Consider the following 20,555-nt stretch of genomic DNA (forward strand, 5'->3'; position numbering starts at 1 on the left):
AGGGGACCCAACAGCACGTATGTACTAGCATTGGTGGCCCCCTGGATGCAATGGCATTATATTTAAAATCCCCCCATTCGTTTTATGCCAGCAAGAAAACCTCATGTTGGCATAAAACCATGTGTTATTCGAAATCAGAGCAGGCATGCATGGCTGCAATGCATATCTCGCTCTCTGCCCCCCGAAAAAGCTGAGGTGTAAAAGGCTTGGCTTTATGCATTACTTTTAGCCCTGTGGGACATGGAAAACGCTCTCTAATGAAGACGATGATTTTAAATGAAATGCAAACTGCATGCAGGGGACGGCCAGCGTTGGCACTTACATGATATTGAGTCCCCTGCACTGTATTTTCATCATTTGCAAGGCGGAGTGTGATTGTGAAGAGTTAAACAAGGCAAAATCACCTTTACTCTTTATTTTTGCAGAAAAATGAATGATGTCTGAAACATATGGTTTGCAGGCACTATTTATTAATGGCTTCCTATGGAATCTGCCTTGTTTTTAGCAGGGCGCAAATATGAGGCAGATTCTGAGAGAATCCATTGGTTTTACGCCTGCATGAAAATTTCAAGCAGGCTCAAAAAAACAGGGACTTCTTCCAAGACAGAGGAGGAAAGCAAAGCAGAGATGCCGACTCTGCTCTGTGCTTCTCCTGCACCGCAGAAGGGAACGAAAACGGTGTAGAGCATAAGACGGAGGCATAAAAACATTACACCTCGCTTTTACACCTTCACTGAACACACTGCCCCACAAAAAATGCCCCCTTTTTATCATTGAGTTGGGTGTACACCCATGGATGGCACTAGGGCCTTTCAACTTTTTTGGTTGAAAGGGGCCTCCAGCCACAGGGGGGTCTCCCATCAATTGCTCCCATGTTCCCAGTCAGCAGTCTTATAACACAGAAACATATTTCTCTCTATAGTCCTTTCGTTCTGGGCCTTTAAATGTGCACCTTGCAGCGCTCGCCTTCTAAGCTGCAGTTGCTGGAGCCCTCCTGGCCATCATTTCCCTCAGGGTATACAGAAGTGTTATCACCTCGTTGCCTTTTAACACGGGTTCCTCTACATGAGCATGTTATCCAAGATGGTGCCCTGCACACCTTTGAGCTGCAATACAGCCAATATGATTTTAAATGGTTATTAAGACTTGAAATAAGTACATCATTTGATCAACAGATAATACACACACAGGAGGATTTTCATTGGTTCACTTCTTCTTTATACTTGAGCAGTGTAGAGCACCACACGTTTCGGATACAATAGCTCCTTCATCAGGTGCAGTTTAAACCAATCTGTAAAGTAATAGCTCAATTCAAATTCATGATAGTATCGACACTTCCGGAATGTAAATCAATGAAATGTAAAAATCAAATAAATGCAGAAATCAACCAAACATTCTGGACTCAATGGTCTTGATTACGTACATCAGAACCTTAAAGGTTATTAGAAAACATTTGAAAAGGTTAACCATAGGTCAAATGAGGTGATGAAATGCCCACAGGATCAATCACGTCTCGACCAAATCAAGTTGTGAGTAGAAAGAAACACCCGTGGGTGGCTCCTTTCACCAAAGACCAAGAAAGCCACTTGCTGTCCAAGAAGGATTTATAGCTTTTCAGTGGACATAAGGGTTTCAGCTTTCTGCTGGCGGACCATCTCTCATGATAATCGGTGGCTATTAACCCTGGCTGCATTTCTTTGTCTACATTATAATGTATGCACCCCGCGGGTGCCTCCAACGGTTTTCCGCTCTAAGCAAGTGGGGTGGGGGGTCCAACCATCATGTTGAAATGGGCCACCACAGGTCTTCAGCTGGTCCTGTGTACACCTGGGGCCAGATTACAGAAACTTTGCACTGGTGCAAGGGCAAAGTTTGCACCGTATTAGCACCAGGGCAAAGTTTGCCCTATTTCTGAAAACAATTGGAAATATTAAAAAACCATTGCACCATGCCAAGTGCGGCTTGGCATGGTATAAGCACAAAGGCAAACATTGCCATAGTGCGAAACAGATACATTTTCGATGCATAGTTTGCCCTGGTGCAGACATACAGTGCAAACGTCTCTTTTTTGCACTGGGGCAATTGGCGCTTATACCATGCCAACATATACTTTTCACGTTGCAATGGTTTTCTAATGTTTCCAAGTGTTTTTAAAATTAGGGCAAACTTTGCCCCAGTGCTAATACCGTGCAAACGTTGCACTTGCACTGTGCAAAGCTTCTGTAATCTGGCCCCTGGTGCCCTCCAGTTTAATTTACCACCAGTGTATCCTTGGGATAAATGCGCAGCATGCTGTAGGTGTAAACTGCGGATGCGCGTGCTCGCCGCAAGCACCCAGGCTCTGTACCTGCCATAGGTGGAGCTCCTATGTACGTCTCCCTGGGAACAGGTGCCCGCGAGGTGAGAATACCCCTCTGCACCCCAGCAGGGTGACTCACGGGCTCCTCGTGGCACGTTGGAGTGGGGGCTGCAGCAGTCCCTCCCATAGGCTAGACGGGGATGAAGTACCGTGAGCTGAAGAGATGCGCCTTATAACCGCCGGAACCAGCGCGGGCGCCTGACAGGAGCGCAGCGCTGGCGCATGACAGGAGCGCAGCGCAAGTGAGGGCGGGAGACCCCGCCGCCAGCGCAGCGCGGAGCGTCCTCGCTGCTCCAGGGAGCCTCTGCGTCGCCAGCGGAGCAATCCATCTGCCCGGAGGTAAGCTCTTGCGGGTGAGCGGGCGTTAGCTTCTGCGCTTTAAGGCGGCGAACGCACCTCGCTTTTCAGTGTTCATTTGCAAAGAGAAATAGTTTGAACAACCCGCGACAATGTGATTGCCAGTTGCCCGTCAGGTACACACGTTAGTTATATATTGCGTCGGAATGAAGCGCTTTGAAGCGCTTCCTATATTTGCCAACAACAAAAACGGAGGTGGTGTGAAGTAATTTGACCAGGATCAGCAAAGCTGTCATGGGTGGCGGCGGGATTCGGAAGCAGCCACAGGTGGTGTATTAGCCGGTAGCCCAGGCTTCTCGGGTAAGGTCTGCGCTGTTTAGATAGGAGCTACTGGGCGAAGCTCTGTGTAATGGACAATTATATATAGCGTTAAGTGAGAGCGCTTACGCCTTCTTGAGCAAGGCGCTTAAGAATCAAGTAGAAGCTGGGGTAGACTGTAGGATAGTAGCCGAGTCTTGATTTTCCTTCTGAAATCTGGTGAGGAGGAATAATTGTCACGTGCGACCTTTCAGGGTGTAACGTTGACCCTTGGGCAGTCTGCCTGTCGCTAGTTAAGGTCCCCCAGAAGTGCACCTGTAGATTTTACAGTACATCATGGTAAAGTCGCGTTTGTTGTTGGGCGCTAACTCCTCCTCTCAGAAGCGCCCAGAGGCGATGTCCTTTCCATTCTGTGCTGCACGTCTACCCATCTGCTCCAACCATACACCGTCCGTCCAGCTGCCCCGCCATCTAAGCCCATCCTCTACCTGTCCGCGCGCCCATGAAATAAATAAATAAATCCATGCATCCATCCATCCATTGCATAGACCCAAAGCCGTGAGCCGCAAGCTGCATTGTTGCAAGTGTTGCAGTCTTTCCAGTTGCATGGACGGTTCCCTGGTGCCCCCTCCTGCTGCTTAATGGGGGGGGGGGAGAGGGGAGGGGACAGTGTGAAAATATGGAGGTGGCGAATGACGGGGAGAGTCACCCCCCTAATCCCCCCCCCCCCCCACCTCCCAGTCTCTCCCATGCTTTCTGGCTCATTGCTCTGGGGTTGCAGTTAGGAGCGTGTTTCTCGGGTGACCTGGTTTCCTGCGGCGGGAGAGTGGTTTGGTGGATGGCCAGCCTGTGCATCTTTTCTTCTGTGCTGCCATTGGGATCCTTCGGTGCACCAGGGAGGGCTACCCATGCAGTGCTGTTTGCATGTAGTGTACCGATACCGTGCTGTAAACCAAGAAAGTAGAGGACCCAGGCAGTCCCGTGTGCGTGCAGTTTACGCATGCAGTGCTGTACAGCAAGCACATCCTTGGGACACAACTAGTGCTGCATGAGCGCATGCAGTGCGGTACACCAAGAACATGCAGAGGACCCAGTCAGTGCTGTGCGTGAGCAGTGCACCCATGCAGTGCTAAAAAACCAAGAGAGTTCCAAGGACCCGGGTGTTGCTGTGTGTGGATAGTGCACCCATGCAGTGCGATGCAGGGTGATCTGGGCACACAGGTGGTGGGTGTGTGTGGTATGGTCCAGGGAGAAATGACTGCATGCCCAGCCAAGACTATGGGCACATGGTGCACGTGCGGTGCATTGCAGGGAAAGGGCGCTGCAGGGCAGCAGGGATCGCCACTGCTGGGGGAGGGGTCGGCATTTAGTCCCCATCTGAAGATCAGAAGATCCCGGATAGCCTGACAGCAACAGCTACCAGGCACTGCTTGTGACTCCCCAGGGCAGCTGAGGCCATACCCACGCATCCATGTAGCCTTCGCCCTGTGTGTCATGGCATGCGTATACAGGAGCATTGGGCGAGCGCACCCGGGAAACACCCAAAGCATAAGGGCTCATCTATAAAGGGTGCATATGTATAGCTTGCATCTCGGGTGGGGGTCACGCGCGGGTTCACTGTGCACCAGCGCGTGCTCGCGGGTCCTGCTCATCACACCTGTATTCTGATCCCGGCGCGGTGCTGTGCTGTGAGGGCGGCGCGCGTGGATGGGTGAATATTCAGTGCGGAGCGGGCGCGCGTGCTCTCAGACAGTGCGGCGCATGGAAAGGCCACTGTGCCCGCGAGTCATGGTATTCAGCGGGGAGCTATTGGGAGCGTGCAGAGTCAGTGCTGTGCAGGAAGAGTCTACATTGCACGAGGGCAGTACTGCACCCAGACAGTGCTGTGCAGCGGGGACGGGCCGTTGTGTACTGCGACGGAGCCATTGGTCGGCGTGAATAGTCATGTGGAGAGTGATCTGTGAGAGTGATCCGTGCACACACATGCAGTGCTGTCAAGCAGGGGCAGGACAGTTGTTGTGCACGCATGGAGTGCTACTCAATGAGACGGTATGCGCGCCCAGGTAGCGCTTTGACGACAGAAGAGCCAAGCAGTGGCGTGCGTAAGATAAGTGAACCGTGCTCGCAGACAGTGCTTTGCAGTAGATGCGGGCCGTTGTGCACGCCGGTTGTGCTGCTCCATGAGAGGGTATGTGCACTCAGTCAGGGCTCTGCGTAAGAAGATCCAAGCGAAAGCTAGCGATCTGTGCACGCAGACAGTGCTTTTGGGTACAGGTAGAGGCACGCTGCTGTGCACGCAGACAGTGCTTTTGGGTACAGGTAGAGGCACGCTGCTGTGCACGCAGACAGTGCTTTTGGGTACAGGTAGAGGCACGCTGCTGTGCACGCAGACAGTGCTTTTGGGTACAGGTAGAGGCACGCTGCTGCGCACGGACAGTGCTGGCAAGAAGAGAGGAATGTGCATCCAGTGGCGTGTCCAGACTCTTTTGACTGGGGTGGCCCAAGTGGGGCAGTAACTTATGCAGGGGTGGCGAAGAGGGACACCCATGCTGGTGAAGTATTTTAAACAGAAGTTGGCGATCAATCGAATCGAATGCAATGCTGAAGTCAACAAAAGCAACATAGAGATTGCGATTTTCATTGACATATTTATGTTTGACCAAGTTGAGCACAAGCATATTAGGTGCAGTGCCAATTCCTCTGACAAAGCCAGACTGAAACGGGTCTCTTTTAAATTCACGCTGCGTCCATTAGTTTAACTCTCGCAAAATAATACGACAGAACAATTTGCCAGGAGCATCTAATATGGCAATCGGACGATAGCTTTGAGGCCGCTGGCTGTCACCTTTTTAAACAATGGCACAATCACAGAATGTCTCCAGGCGGCAGGAATGGTTTGAGTGGCAATAATATTTTTGAAATTCTGAAATAAAACCTCTGCCGATCGGTTCGGATTGCGCTTGAATGTTTTGTTCGAAAGCCCATACAGCCCTGGGACTTTGGATTCACTTAGTGTTGAGATAATGTGCAATATGTCGCTTTTTGTAAAACTAAGATGGAATGGCACAATAACTCCACATTGTTGACCCGCAAGAGCCACTATTATTTTCTTTAGCCCTATCTCAGACACATATCATGTCTCTTGGATCCCTCTCCCCAGAGATAACAATGAGCCAAGAACTAGGCCTGTGTACAGGAAATATATTGGTATTTATTTAAATTAAAAGTAATAGAAATTAGCACAAAAATATCAAAAACCACTTTATCCATGGCATAACACAATCAACTTCTTTCACCATAAATAAACCACAAAATTGAGTTAAAAAGAACACAATCACAATTCTTAAATTTCTTCAAATTTCACTTCACAAAATATTTACACTGATCAATAACAAAGGCTCTTATGTAATGTTGTGGATTTAGATTTCCTTGCAGGCCTAAAAGGGTAGCAGTAGGATTTCAAGATTGGTACAAATACATATGGCAATTATAATTTCGGCCACACTTTTGGTTTATCGCTTTGTTTTTCAGACCCCGCTTGCTTTGGTCTATGTTGGAAAGTCAGACAGAAAAATTGGAATGCTTTGGACCCCCCTTACTGAAAGGCCTGTGTTGGGGAAGCTGGATAAAAAGGTTGGACTGATTTAAGAACAAAGACACCTCTCTCCCTTAAAGAAGTCGGGGTGAGCTGGACAACAAGGATTACCCAATTCACTTACAGGCTATAGTTTTCAGCACACACTGGGAAGTGAGCTTTGTTAATTTCAAATTTTAACACCATTCACCCCTTAGTGTTCTGCCAAATGTGGAATTAATTAAATCAATATTTTTGGTTAAATAGGCTAAGGATCTACACATTCCCCCCCCCCCCGCCCACTATAAAAGAAGGAAGGGATTCAAGGCAAGCAGATTCCCCCACCCTTTGGGTTCCCAGGGCTCAGTTCTAAGTACATAGCAAGCCTCTGTTTAAGGTTCAGAAACACCAGCTGCATGCTAGGACACTCTGAATAGATAGGGAAGGGGTCTGGTCACTCCACTCTCAAAGGTGGCCTCCAGCTCTCCACCATAGGATCCAGCCAGCTTTGAGGCCTTCCTAGAAATAGACAGCTCCACCCAGATGCACTCTCAGCAATCTCCTCTGGTGTCCCCATACAGCTGTCAGTTGGTAAGTTTCAGCAGCCTCCTTCCTGATGGTCTGTCTCTTCTCTCTGTCCTCCTGCTTTCTCCTTTTTCTGTTCCCTGTCCTAGTGCAGTCACCCTTATCAAGATCATAGTCGCCCACAACTTCAGGTTTTATTCTTACGCTGACAACACCCAAATGTTGGTTTGTTTAGATCTATCTGCTCAGGACACTGTAACTAAATTTTGGGGGTGTCTAGAAGCCATGAGGAAATGGATGTCTGGTGACTGGCTTAAACTCAATGGGGAGAAAACTGAGGTATTGGTGGTGGGTTCTCTGTCCATGACTGCTTTCTGGTCGGTGGCCTTCTGGCTGTCCAGCCTTGGCCCCTGTCCTATTCCTGTTTCATCTGTAAATGACCTTGGCATAGGAATATCATCATCCCTGTCAGCCATCTACAGATCGGAGCCATCTGTCAGAAAGGAAACTTTCAGTTGAATATCTTGCACAAGACTCTGCCCTACATTCGCCTTCAATTTTGCACTCCAGCTATATCATCCCTCATTTTATCTATGATGGACTACTGCAATGCCTTACTTTTGGCATAGCCTGCTTACCGTTTGCAGCGCCTGCAGGTGTTGCAAAACTCTGCAGCATGTGTAGCCACCTCCATGCCTAGTTGTGCTCACATATCTCCAGTGCTACGTCATCTTCAATGGCTTCCAGTGGCCAAATGCGTTGAATTTAAATCACTTTGCTTGGTCCACTGTGCTTTCTATAGTTGTGGAGCGGAATACCTACTGGCACATTTCTGTCCCTACATCCCGACATGTGTGCTCCGCTCCACGGATTCCTGCCTGATTTCTGTACCTAATTTTAGGGCCTCTTGCATTGGTGACTGGTCTTTTCAATTGCAGCAGGTCTGCTCTGGAACTCCATCCCTTTTTCATTGCGTACGACTGAGGATCACCTGATGTTTCATCGGTTACTGAAAACCTATCTCTTCTAGTTTCTCCCCTTCCTGCTGTAATTAGTGCCATGATGCCTTTGGGGGCGACCATGCACTCCATAAATACATTTTAACATAACATAACAAGCGCACAAGCTCTGATGTGCTGCTGGTAGATTCAGTTCTTTTTATATTCAGAGTCTATCCAAGGTTACCTTTGACTTATAGCCAAACGCACTGCATATATTATCTTCCTCTATATCCAAGTTCTACCTTGTGCACCCTTCTAACACCCCCCCCCCATTTTAAAACACTAGCCACCCTCTGACAGATCACTGCCTTGCCCATTCAATGAGTTTTGGGCTCATTACAGGTGTGCCAGTCTGGAAAAAAATGCTGGTAAAAAATGCTGGTATTTCTGGCTCTGACATTTCCGGACTGGCACACTTCAAGTTTGCCGGTGGGCACCACAGATCTCCTTGCAGGTCTGACCTGCAGGTAGATCAGGGCCCTAATGGCAAAACAATGCCACAATTACCAGCACAGGTAATAAAGGTGACAGTAATTACAGCAATTCCATTCTAGGGAATCTTATGTGGCCACCACCACGCCTTGACGTATTATGGGACTCCATGGGAATGGGAACTTAATGGCACTCCGCCGCCCATAATAACCTGGTAATACCAGGATATCGGGCGGCAGGGATTGTAAGGGCAGTTTCCTGGTATCCAGTGGAATACCAGAAAACCCTTAATGAGGCCCTTTGCATGTAGCAAGGCATATCTTTGTGCCCGCTTTATTCTTATGGGTTTCTTTTGTTTTGTATTGGGTGGAGTTTGTCATTCAGGAGTGTTCTTAGTTAGGATCGTTAAAGAGCCATGTTTTTAACAGCTTCCTGAAGTTGAGGTGGTCCTCTGTCATTCGTATTTCCTTTGGGAGCGAGTTCCAGAGTTCTGCTGCTATGCAGGAGAATGCTGATCCTCTACATTTTTGTTTGGGGTATTTTTTTGGTTCAAGGCAGATGTCGTTGTTGGATCCTAGTAGTCATGCTGATTTATAGATGGTGAATTTTTCCTGGATGAATTCTGCTCCTTGGCCATTTATCGCTCTCTGTATTATGCACAGTGTTTTGAAAGCGATTTGCTTTTTGACTGGCAGCCCATGCAGAGTGATCATGTGATGTGATTTCTTCAGGTGGGTTTATGAAGTAGTCTTGCCAATGCGTTCTGTATCCGTTGTAGCTTTCTCAACAGGAAATCCGGCATTCCCAGGTAGATGCTATTGGTGTAGTGTATTCTTGACATGACAAGGGAGATGATGGAAAGGCTCCCGTGTGTGAAGGATAGGAATGCCGGTATCTTCTTGACTGTGTGCAGGTAGAAGAAGCATACTATTAACCATTGCATTGACTTGTGGTTATAGCGTTAGTTCTTTGTCGATTAGGATTCCTAGGTTTTGATTACCTTGGATGTTTCTGGTGGTTTTCCCAGTTCTGAGGGCAATGGAAGGTGCTGATTGTTTGCCATGTCATTGGGGGTAATCAAAATTTCTGTTTTGTCTGGGTTGATTTTGAGGCTGTTGGTCCTCATCCATTGGTTTAGTTCCTTGAGACCGTCGTTTAGTGTTATATTTTTCTCTTTGCTGGCATCAATTTTCTAGATGATTTGTGTATCATCTGCATAGTTGTAGCAGGTGATGTCATGTCTTTTGATGAGATTGAGTAGGGGTATCATGTAGAAATTAAAGAGTAAGCGAAGAGCCCTTTGGCACCGCACAGGTTGTTTTTCAATGTGTTGATTTGAAAGGTGCTAGCCAAGTTGTTTCGGTTCTTTCTGTCAGGAATAATTTTAGCCAGAGGAGATCTGTGTTGCCGATCCCAATGTCTTCTAGTCTTTTGATGAGTGTGGTGTTGAAGTTGGCGCTGGTCTTCACATCCTCCCAGATGAACAGTATGGCAGTCTCCGTTCCTCTCATGGGTCTGAAGCCTACTTGCACTTGATCTAACAGATGGTTATTTTCCACGTATTCCAGGATTTGTTTGTGGACATAGCTTTCTAAAAGCTTTACCGGATATGGGATATTTGAAATTGGTTGGTAGTTGGTGAGGCTTTGGACATTTCCTGTAGCGTCTTTAAGGACTGGTTTGCTGTAAGCCGGTTTGAAGGCTCGTGGCACTCTTCCGGTTTTCAGTGAGAGGTTGAAGAGATTGAGATAGTGTTCTGCTTGTGTTTTCTGGGAGAGGATGGTTTTGTAGACATCCGGTGGGCAGGGATCAAAAGAGGAGCCCGCTTTCTTGCTTTTGCTCACTACGCTGTTAAATCTACCCATTGAGATTGGGGGAATGCGGTTTAGTCTGGTCGTTGACTCCTATGTTGGTTGGCTGGGTTGGTAATTGGGGTTGTTTGGTCTGCTTAGGATGATTTGTTGAATGTTTGCGATATTGTTCTTGAAATAATTGGCAAGGCCATCACATAGTTTATTTTGTTTATTTTGTTCTCCCTTGTTCCCTTCCCTTTGCTTGGTCCCGCTCTGAAACACTTGTGTATGAGCGCGATATAAATAAAATATCATATCATATCATAGTTTTTGTGTGGGGATTGGTGAATTGATGCACATGTATGGGTTTCTCATCTTGTTTATGATGCTGAACCTTTCCTTTTGTGTGTTGCCTGCTCTTGCGATCCGTTCGTTGTAATATTTTTCTTTGCTTTGAGTATTTCTGCTTTGCACACGCTAATCTGTCTTTGATATGTGCTTTTTTTTGTTGGTCGTAGGTTTTTCTCCATTCTTGTTCTAGTCTCCTGTTTGATTTTTCATTGCTGTGAGGAGGGACGTGAAGCATCTTGCTACTGTTTTCTTCTGTGATGGGATGAAACGTTTTTCTGGTCCGATGTCATCAATTGTTTTGTTTTAGAATTGCAGCTGTTCTTTGTTCTATGCCGGTTACGTCTGGGGTGGTGGGGTACAATTTTGCCATTAGTTTGTCATTTTGGTCCACACTGTTAATGCTTCTCCAGTTCCTTTTCAAGGCTGGAGGATTGTTGTAGGGTGCGTCTAGTGTTCTAGATGGACAGTATACCACAAAGAGTATAATGAGGTGGTCACTTCAAAGGATTTGCATTGGCAGTGAGATTTCTACCAGGTTTATGTTACTGAAGATTGCGTCTAGCGTGTGGCCTGCTGTGTGCGTTACCCCTTTTACCATGTGCCGTAGATGCATTGTCTCTGGTTGGTTGGTTAGCATTTTGGATGAGTTTATGTTTTCTTCTTCAAACCAGACGTTGAAGTCTCCAAGGATGATTAGGTGGTAATTTCTGATGGCCATGTTGATGACTGCTTCCATTAATTTCTCTGCGAATGTGGCATTGTGTGTCAGTAGTCTGTAGATGAGTACAAACGTAATATTGGTTTGAGGGTCTGAGGCTAGGTTTACTACGAGTGATTCGCAGTTTGGGAGGTTTAGTGGTTGAGCTGCTGCAATTTTCAGGTAGTCCTTGTAAGCCATAGTGATTCCTCCTCCTCTTTTTCCTTCTCTGTTGGCTTGTTGGATTTTGTAGTTGTGGGGCAGGCAGTTGTGTACTATTACCTTGTAGTTTTGAGTTAGCCAGGTTTCGGTGAGGAATAGGATGTCTAACCTTCTATTGCATAGCAGATCATAGACTTCAGTTTTATGCTTTGACACTGATCTAGCGTTGATTAGGCTGCAGTGTATGTTTTTATCTGCTGTGGTTTGTTTGGTCATAGGTTGTGAACTTTGCTGTTCATGATGGTGTTCGTTGATGCTGTAGGTTTGTTTGTTTTGGTCTGCAAAATCTGTTTCTTCATTGAATAATTTAGTTAGGTTCCAGATTGGGTTGATGTCTTCTTCGTGGTCTTGTTCTTGTTGATGTTTCCGTTTTTGGTGATGAACAGTGTGTTAATGTCACTTTCATTTGTCTTGTTGGGATGGTTTCACCTCTTTTCCCTTGTTTGTTATTCTCCTGATGTGCTTGTAGTTCTTGTGCGTCTGTGGTTGTTCGTGTGGGTGGTGGCTTGACATGTAGGCTGTGAAGTAGAGTGATTTTGGTCTTGTTTTTGTGAATTGGCTTATTTCCGTTGAGTGTGCTGGTGTTCAGTCCCGTTCCGTGCATCCATTGCCTGACGTGGTATTCTCAGGTTGTTCCCCTTCATTAGTTCTATTTTGGATATTCCTTATGCTATTGTTCCAAGTATGGCTTTGTTCTAGGGTTGATTTGTCATGAATTGTGCTTTATGGGGACTGTGTAGCCTTTTTGGTGCATTTGTCTAAGCTGGCCCTGGTGCTAGTTAGTTGGTTTCCTGGTTGTGGTGGGTATTGCTGCTTTCCCAAATTGATTCAGTGTAACTGGGTTAGCCCAATGATTAACTCATATGTTTGGAAATTGATTGTGGTTGCAGCGTTTGTTGGTTACTTTGGCTCTGGGGATGGGGCGGGAGAGGGAGGGAGGTTCTTCCTATTTCTTAGATTGACTTAGTCTCTCTGGGTTTGGCTTGGCAGTGGGTGGCTAACCTCGTTGTTTGGGACTCCATTAGGCAGTTGTTTGTGTAGGCTTCTCTGTGATTGTAGCTCCTCTTTCGTGTAGGTGTTTTCTTTAGGTGTTTTCCTGGGAGTTTCCATTTGGTTGTCCAGACGTGTGGGTTCTTGAGTTTTGCGTAGAGGTAGCCGTAAAGAGTTGTCAGTGAAGAAGTTCTTCCTGTGGTGACCTGTGTAGATATTGGTTCACAGTTGTGAAAGTCTTCCTGTGATTACCTGGGTGTGACTTTCTTTGGGGGATTTGTGGTTATTTAATTGTGGTTTCTAGGGTTCACAGTTGTAAAAGCCTTCCTGTGGTTCCCTGATTTTGGTCTTCCCTTGTGGAGACCTGCAATTTTTAAATTGTTGTAGGTGGTTTATAGTGGCGAGGAGTCCCTCTGTGGTGATTAGTGGTTGGAAGATGTCTATTGGAGGATCCTGCGTAGGATTTAGATGTTGTTGGTGCCTTCTTTGATCAGCTCTGATTGTCTTTCCTTCTGGGGTCTCTTGGGCTCTTGTTGTGTCCGGTTCACAGTGGCGTTAGCCTTCCTGTGGTGCTGTGTGGATTGGTTTGTTGTCGGATCTTGAGTTTTTCTCCCGTGGAGTCTTGTTTGCTTGTCTTTCCTTGTGGGTTCTCTTGGTTGTTGGTGGTGTTTTTAGGCAGTGTGAGCTCGATGCGTTGGCCAGGCAGCGATAGTAGTGGAATTTAGCACAATGGGTTACTAAGGGGCAGCTTGTGAATGTAGCAAGATTCAATACTCTTGCTTGTTGGGGTATAGCAGGGCTCAGCAGAGAGGATAGATTTTTGGGGCGGTAGGTTCAACACAATGGGGACCGCCCATCAAGAAGTTTAACATCAAATTAAGGTCCCAAACCAGAACAATAAAAGGAACATACGGAAAGACGGTTATCTGTGCCTTCAAGAACTGGATGACAATAGGAAGTTTAAAATAAGAGCATTTTTTCAGGTGAGCGCTTGAAAATAGAGAGTGCTGCCAGAGAACCCTTTGCACTACCCCCACATCCGCATGAACTACTAGGTAGTCTCCTCTGACCCCGTTGAGAACATTGTCCTCCTGCTCTTCCAACTGAAGAATAGAATTGACTGACACCTCCAACTCTGAGAAGACGAGTGGGATTGGTGTGGTTGCTGAATCGCTGCTCCCAACAATTTTGTAGCTGCTTTGGAAGTAAACAGCTTATTAAAACTCTCGTTGGCCTTCGAACCGAAGAACTGAGAGCCATCAAAAGGCACATCCAACAGCCTCGCCTGAACATCCGGGACAAAGACTGACTTTCACAGCCAAGCAAACCTTCTGCTGGCAGCGCCCACCGCCATAGCATGACTAATGTAATCTGAGGTGTCTAAACCATTCTGCAGACATTGGCACATAGCATCTTTGCCATCCTGCACAATGTTGAGGAAGCCTTCCCTTTCCTCACCCTCGGGGATGTGTTCTGCGACCATTGCCACAACATCCCACAAAGTGTATAAATACCCTTTTCTGCAGGGCATCAAATCTTTTGTCATCCCTATCTGAGTACCAGGTGTGCTCTTGAGGAAGACGAATCAGAGGGCAGATGGACATTTCTAAAAGGCCTGGGTACCACTTCCTCCTGGCCCAATCCAGAGCGATCAGGGTCAAGGATTTTTCCTGACTTTTTTCACCCTCCTGATGACATGAGATATGACAGGGACTGGTGGGAATGCATGCAGGAGTGGACATTCCCAGTCCACTATGAACACCTCCACCAGAGCTGCTGTCTGAGTTAATTCGTTGGAGAAGAACAGACCACATTTTGTGTTGACACTGGACATGAACAGATCCATTTGAGGGGTTCTCCAAAAGGCGAAGATCTCTGAAAGGACTTCCTGAGCCCACTCCCATTCGTGAGAGCCTCTGTCCTCTCTGACTAGGTGAACGGCTGTTAGAGCGATTGCCTCTCTGCACAGTGGTAGTGACCCTACACCTCCTCTCTTATTGAGGTATTACATGGCCACTGTGTCATTATCAGGACGTTCTTCCCCCGTACAGAGGGAAGAAAGGCCATCAGGGCTAGTCTGATTTCCTTCAGCTCTAAAAGGTTTATGTGTAGTCTGGACTCCGATGGAGACCATTGACCGCTGATTGTCAAATCGTTTACATGAGCTCTCCAACCTTTGAGGGAGGCATCCATAACTACTGTTATCTCTGGCCATGGTTGCCAAAAAGGTTCTCCCTATAACACATTCTCCTTGCAGGCCCACCACAGGAGATCATGTGCAACCTTGTTCACGACCTGAAGTAGGTCAATCATCCTACCAGAGAATTGTGACCATGGGGATCTGAGGGCCCACTGAAGGGATCTCATCCTCAGGCAGACCTCTGGCACCAGCAAAAATGCAGGATGCCATGAGATCGAGCAACCTCAAAAAATCAAAGGCCGGTAGATTTTGGCATTTTAGAATTTCATGACCATCTGCAGAATATTCGGAGCCCTCACTTTGGGGGCTAAGCTTTCTCTAAGGAAGCATCCAGGACCGCTCTAATAAATTGAAACATTTGAGAAGGCATAACGTGGGACTTTTTAGAATTGAGGGAGAAGCCCAGTTTGTGGAGGGAGTGGCAGATGATGCTGAGATGATCCAGAACCTGCCCGGGAGAATGAGGTCTGATCAGCCAATCATTCAGAAAGGGTAGCTGTGAATCCCTCCCCTCCTTAGACTTGCCACCACTACTGCCATCAACTTGGTGAAGACCCTCGGGCTGAGGTGAGTTGGAATGACAGAAACCAAAATTGAAAATGAGAACTGTCAATGGGGAACCTCAGATACTTCCTGTGCTTGGAATGTATGGGTGCATGGAAGTAAGCTTACTGAAGATCGAGTGACACCATCCATTCCTGGAGCCGAAGGGTCCGGAGGATCTGAGAAAGAGTTAGCATCTTGAACTTTTCCTTCCTGAGGAACTTGTTCAAGTGTCTCAAGTCCAAGATGGTCCTCTTTCTTGGGAATTAGGAAGTAAGGGGAATACCATCCTTGGTTCCGCTCCGCTGCAGTTACCAATTCTATTGCACCTTTCTCTAACAGGCTGATAGCCTCCTGTAAGAGCAGCGTATCTGGACCTTTTAAGGAGCAGCTGCTTGACGGATAATTCAGGGGCCGTTTCAAGAACAGGAAACAGTAACCATGGGCTACCGTTTACAGGGCCCAAGCATCTGAAGTAATGCTTCTCTAATCTTCCAAATGCTGTGTCAGTCTGCCTCCCACCACAGTCCCATGTACGAAGCCCTCAAAGAGGTTTTGGTGTTGTAGTTGACACAGATATGCCGGCCAACAATCAAAAATTGGGTTATATCCAGGAAGCCGCTGCAGGCGCAGAGCGTGATATGCCTCCCTTTGCGGAACAAATATCTTCTCCAGGGAACATCACTCCTTCTATGGAGGGACGGGTAGGACCTCCTGGTAATAGAAGCAGGATTACGTCTACATCTAACCTAAGGTTTTTGATGCTAAATACCAGATCACTACTGAAACATGCAGTAGAGGTAGCAACCCACATAGAGGAAAATAGTATCGATTTATGTGCCATCACAGGAACTTGGGGACATAGTGCAGCGGCCCCCTCTTTGAATTTAGCAGTCCCCAGAGGGTATGGCATGTTAAGACATAATGGGAGGGGGTGTGGGGTTGTGCTAATCTTCACATTATCGCTTACCATTTGGGAAATTAGTAGCCATGTCATGGATGGGATTGAAGCCTTATATATCAAAATAGGATTAAATGGGGAATCAACTATTAACATGCTTTTGATCTATAGGCCACCATCCATGTCAGGGGACTTTGTTTTGGCGTTATATAACTTCCTATTCCCCTTCTTGAAACCAAACATCAGCTTCCTTTTAATGGGAGAACTTCGTTTTTGGTTGGGGCATGAGGAGGACAATTTAGCTACCGATCTCCAGGTGGCCCTGTCTGATCTGGGCTCTGACCAAAAGATCCACGTACCAACCCACTGTTTGGTGCATACTTTAGATTGGGTATCCACTCACAAGGCCGTCTCCACGGATTTTCAAGTGTTGCCTTGCCCTTGGCCTGATCATTTCTTTGTGGAATTCACTGTGCAGGCTGGATTTCCTGGGAAAGTGAAAGACGGAAAGATGCAAGCGGTGTTGCCTTGCAATCTTAAGAACATTACGTTGGAACAGATAGAACCCCTTCTGAGCCCAATTGCCGACCTCTCGGATTTTAATTCCTCTGATGAGTTGTCAAGGTCTCTCTCTTCTAACCTCAACTATATCACTAACATCCTCACTCCATTAAAAAAGATAACGCAGAAGGAAGTGAAAAAAAACAATTTATGGTTCTCTCTGGAATTAAAAAAACTTAAATCATCCACACTCAAACTTTTTCATAAATGGAAACTTAATTTCACCCCTCTAGCATTGGCAGCCTACAAAGGAGCATCCAAAGCTTACAGGCTAGCGATAGTAGAAGCTAAAAAATAATGTTTAAACTCCAGAATACAGAATGCACAATCAAACATTAGGGAGCTTTTTAAGATTCTTAAAGAGCAAGAAAATACGCACTCTCCTGACTGGGGTTGGCTGGTTAAGGACACTGCCTGGTGCTCGGAGATTCAGGAAGCCTTGCAGGGCATGTTAAATGGTATTAGGGCAGATATTGCTTTAAAAAAAGAGAGCCTATCGAGAGTAGCAGGAGAAGATCCTAATTTGGCCCATGTTAGGTGCCCTTCCATCCTGCAATTTAGCTTTTCTGCTGTAACAGTAGCTGAATTGGCTATCATAGTGGAACAGTTGAAGGCCACAAAATTCAAAAGTGACCCTTGCTTGGCTATCATTTTAAAAATGTGCCCACCAATTCTGTTAGAAGCCATCTGCAAGTTTGTTAGCCTATCCTTCGCTGAGGGCTCGGTGCCTCAGGATTTTAAAAATGCATGGATAACCCCAATCCTCAAAAAAACAGGACTACCAGTAGATACTCTGAATAATTACATGCCGATCACCAATACCCTTTACTGTTAAAAATGCTAGATCGGGTGGCATATATGCAAATTGCAGAGCATCTGAATACATTTCCCATTCTCAATGATCACCAATCAGGATTCAGGCAGGGGATTGGAACAGAGACGGCGCTGCTTGAACTGAAGGCTAGGCTCCTGGACCGTATGGACAAGAATAAAGCATCCATGCTGATGTTGTTGGATCTGTCTGCGGGCTTCGACCTGGTGGACCACTCCATCATGGTCATCAGGTTGAGGGATGTCGCAAACTTTACATTGGCAGCAGCTCAGTGAATAGCATTGTTCCTCTGTAACCGGGATAGCAGATTATTTTTTAAGTCGGCAGCAGCGATGCCCATAACCTTAAAATTTGGTGTGCCGCAGGGCTCATTTATATCGCCATGTCTGTACAATATCTTTACAGTACCATTCTTTGCCCTTCTGGCACAAGAGGGGGTGGTGTTTACAAGCTATGCCAATGACACGATGTGTGTCATCCCTATTACTAGGATTCATGATACTGATGAAGCCCAGCTGGATAAGATATATGCTCTTATAGAGAACTGGATGGTTCAAAATAGCCTAGCTTTGAATGGGGATAAAACGGAACTGCTGATCCTTGGATCCCCCTATTTGATATAGAAACTTGGGCCGGCATATGAGAGTTTCTACATTGGGGCCTCAACAGTAGTTCTGCTAAAGATGGTCAAGACATTAGGCATTATGTTTGATCAACACCTGAGCATGAAGGCTCTTGTTGGGATCTTGGTGTCGGCCTTATCTTAAACTATTGGCGCACCTTCACCCTCTTATCACCCAAGCCAATTCTGAGACTATAGCAAGAGCAATTGTAGGGGCCAATATTGACTATTTCTCTAGTCTGCTTGTGGGTTTTAATAGAAAGCCTGTAATAAGCTGCAGGTCATGCAGAATGGGGCAGTGCGAGTAGTCATGGGACTCGCCCGGAGAGATCATGTCTCAGTGGCTAGACGAGCTCTGCATTGGCTCCCGGTTGAGTCAAGGATCCAGTTTCAGCTACTGGTCATTACACATAAATGTAGACAGGGCAAAATGCCTGCATACCTTCAGGGTCTCCTAACGAAAAACAATTCACAGGAGACCACTTAGATCTAGTAACCAGGAGCTTTTGACGATTCCTAGGTGCAGGAATCTGAAGGCCTCAAAGGGTGCATTTCACAATGCAGCCTCTAAGGCATGGATTGACTTGTCTCTGGAACTAAGGTGTATTGAGTCTACAGATGTTTTTTTAAAAGAAATTAAAAACACTTCTGTTTGCCTAATGTGGCCATACATGCTATATTCTGGCTGATACTTTCCAGTTTATGTTTGCTATCTGTTTATTTGTTCTGTTGTGCCCTTAAGCCCACGGGTCCATGGCCTGCGCAATATGAATTCCTAAAAGTTAAAGTTGAAACAAAAGATGATAGAGGCACAGGTTGTGTGGGCAGCTCTACCCCCACACCTCATGAACTACTAGGTAGTCTCCTCTGTCCCCTTTGAGAACATTGTCCTCCTGCTCTTCCAACTGAAGAATAAAATTGACTGACACCTCCAACTCTGTGAAGACGAGTGGGATTGGTGTGGTTGCTGAATCGCTGCTCCCACGGTTTTTTAGCTGCTTTGGAAGTAAGCAGCTTTTCCAAACTCTTGTCGGCCTTTGAACCGAACAACTGAGAGCCATCAAAAGGCACACCCAACAGCCTCGACTGAACATCCGGGGCAAAACCTGACTTGCACAGCCAAGCAAACCTTCTGGTGGCAGCGCCCACCGCCATAGCATGACTAATGCAATCTGAGGTGTCTAAACCATTCTGCGGACATTGGCACATAGCATCTTTAACATCCTGCACAATGTTGAGGAAGCCTTCCCTTCCTCACCCTCTGGGATGTGTTCTGCGACCATTGCCACAACCTCACACAAAGTGTATGAATACCCTTTATTGCAGGGCATCAAATCTTTTGTCATCCCTATCTGGGCAGATTGTGGGATAGGCAGCCGCCTTTGAAGTTGATCTGGCTGTCTGAATAAGCAGACTTTCTGGAGATGGATGTCTCAATAGATATTCTAGATCCACAGCTGTGAGCATGTACTACTTAGTCCAGTCCTTATTTACTGCTGGAGTGGTATCAGGCTTTTTCCAGTTTTCTAAAACTCTGTTGCTCAGTGCCATATGGAAAGGTAGAATAGGATCCTTTGGAGGGCCTTTATTAAGGATGTCTGTAAAATCATACTTCTCATACTCTACAACAGGTCTGCTCCAGCCTAACTACTCTGTCACCTTGGCCGTAACTGACCTATAAGAGGCATCAGCATGCCGCGTCACATCTGGAATGGCAAACTCAGTTTCCAGAGAAGTATAACTTCCACAGGCATCCTTCAAGGTGTCTATCAGATCTCTTAACCATGACTCCTGAGAGATTAATTCCGCTGGAGCATTTGGAGTGCCATATTCCAAACCAAACAGAGGGCTTCTCTCTTCCTACACCTCCTCCTCTTCATAAATAGAACTCATTGGGCCTCATTACACGGATGGCGGTGAACCATGGCGCTATTAGCGCCATGGTTCATGCCGGTAAAATACCGCCACCGCCTTGGTGGAAAGGAGAATTACCGCCCTATTCCAAGGTTGGTGGGGCGGTAATTCCCCCTTCCACCATTGCCCTTCCCCATTCCCATATTTGCCCCATAGGGCTCTATGGGAATGGGGAAGGCGCTAATTACGGTACTGCAAATTGCGGTACCGTAATTAGCTTCCTGGTCTCTTTGCGGGTTGGTTTTTACCGCCTGCAAAAAGCAGGCGTTAAATTCCCCAACCCGCAAAGGGACCTCGTAGTAAGGCGTTAAGGATTTACCGGTACCGGTAAAATACTGGTACTGGTAAACCCTTACCGCCATCCGTGTAATGAGGCCCATTGACTTGAAAAAGTCATTTTTTTGACAAGGGCTTATATACCTT

At 46.6% G+C, this 20,555-nt stretch overlaps 1 protein-coding gene across 1 annotated transcript in view; it reads left to right on the forward strand.

The window, feature by feature from the left end:
- Nucleotides 1-2,533: 2,533 nt before the first annotated feature.
- The window catches only part of LOC138525836 (thyrotropin-releasing hormone receptor-like), a 315,686-nt gene continuing 297,664 nt past the window's right edge, over nucleotides 2,534-20,555 (forward strand). The window contains exon 1 of the mRNA XM_069636078.1: nucleotides 2,534-2,698. The gene's annotated coding sequence lies outside the window, so the exon portion shown is untranslated. The remainder of the gene's footprint in view (nucleotides 2,699-20,555) is intronic.

This window comes from Ambystoma mexicanum, chromosome 1q, assembly GCF_040938575.1.
Source record: "Ambystoma mexicanum isolate Mex_15411 chromosome 1q, UKY_AmexF1_1, whole genome shotgun sequence".
Taxonomy (NCBI): Eukaryota; Metazoa; Chordata; class Amphibia; order Caudata; family Ambystomatidae; genus Ambystoma; species Ambystoma mexicanum.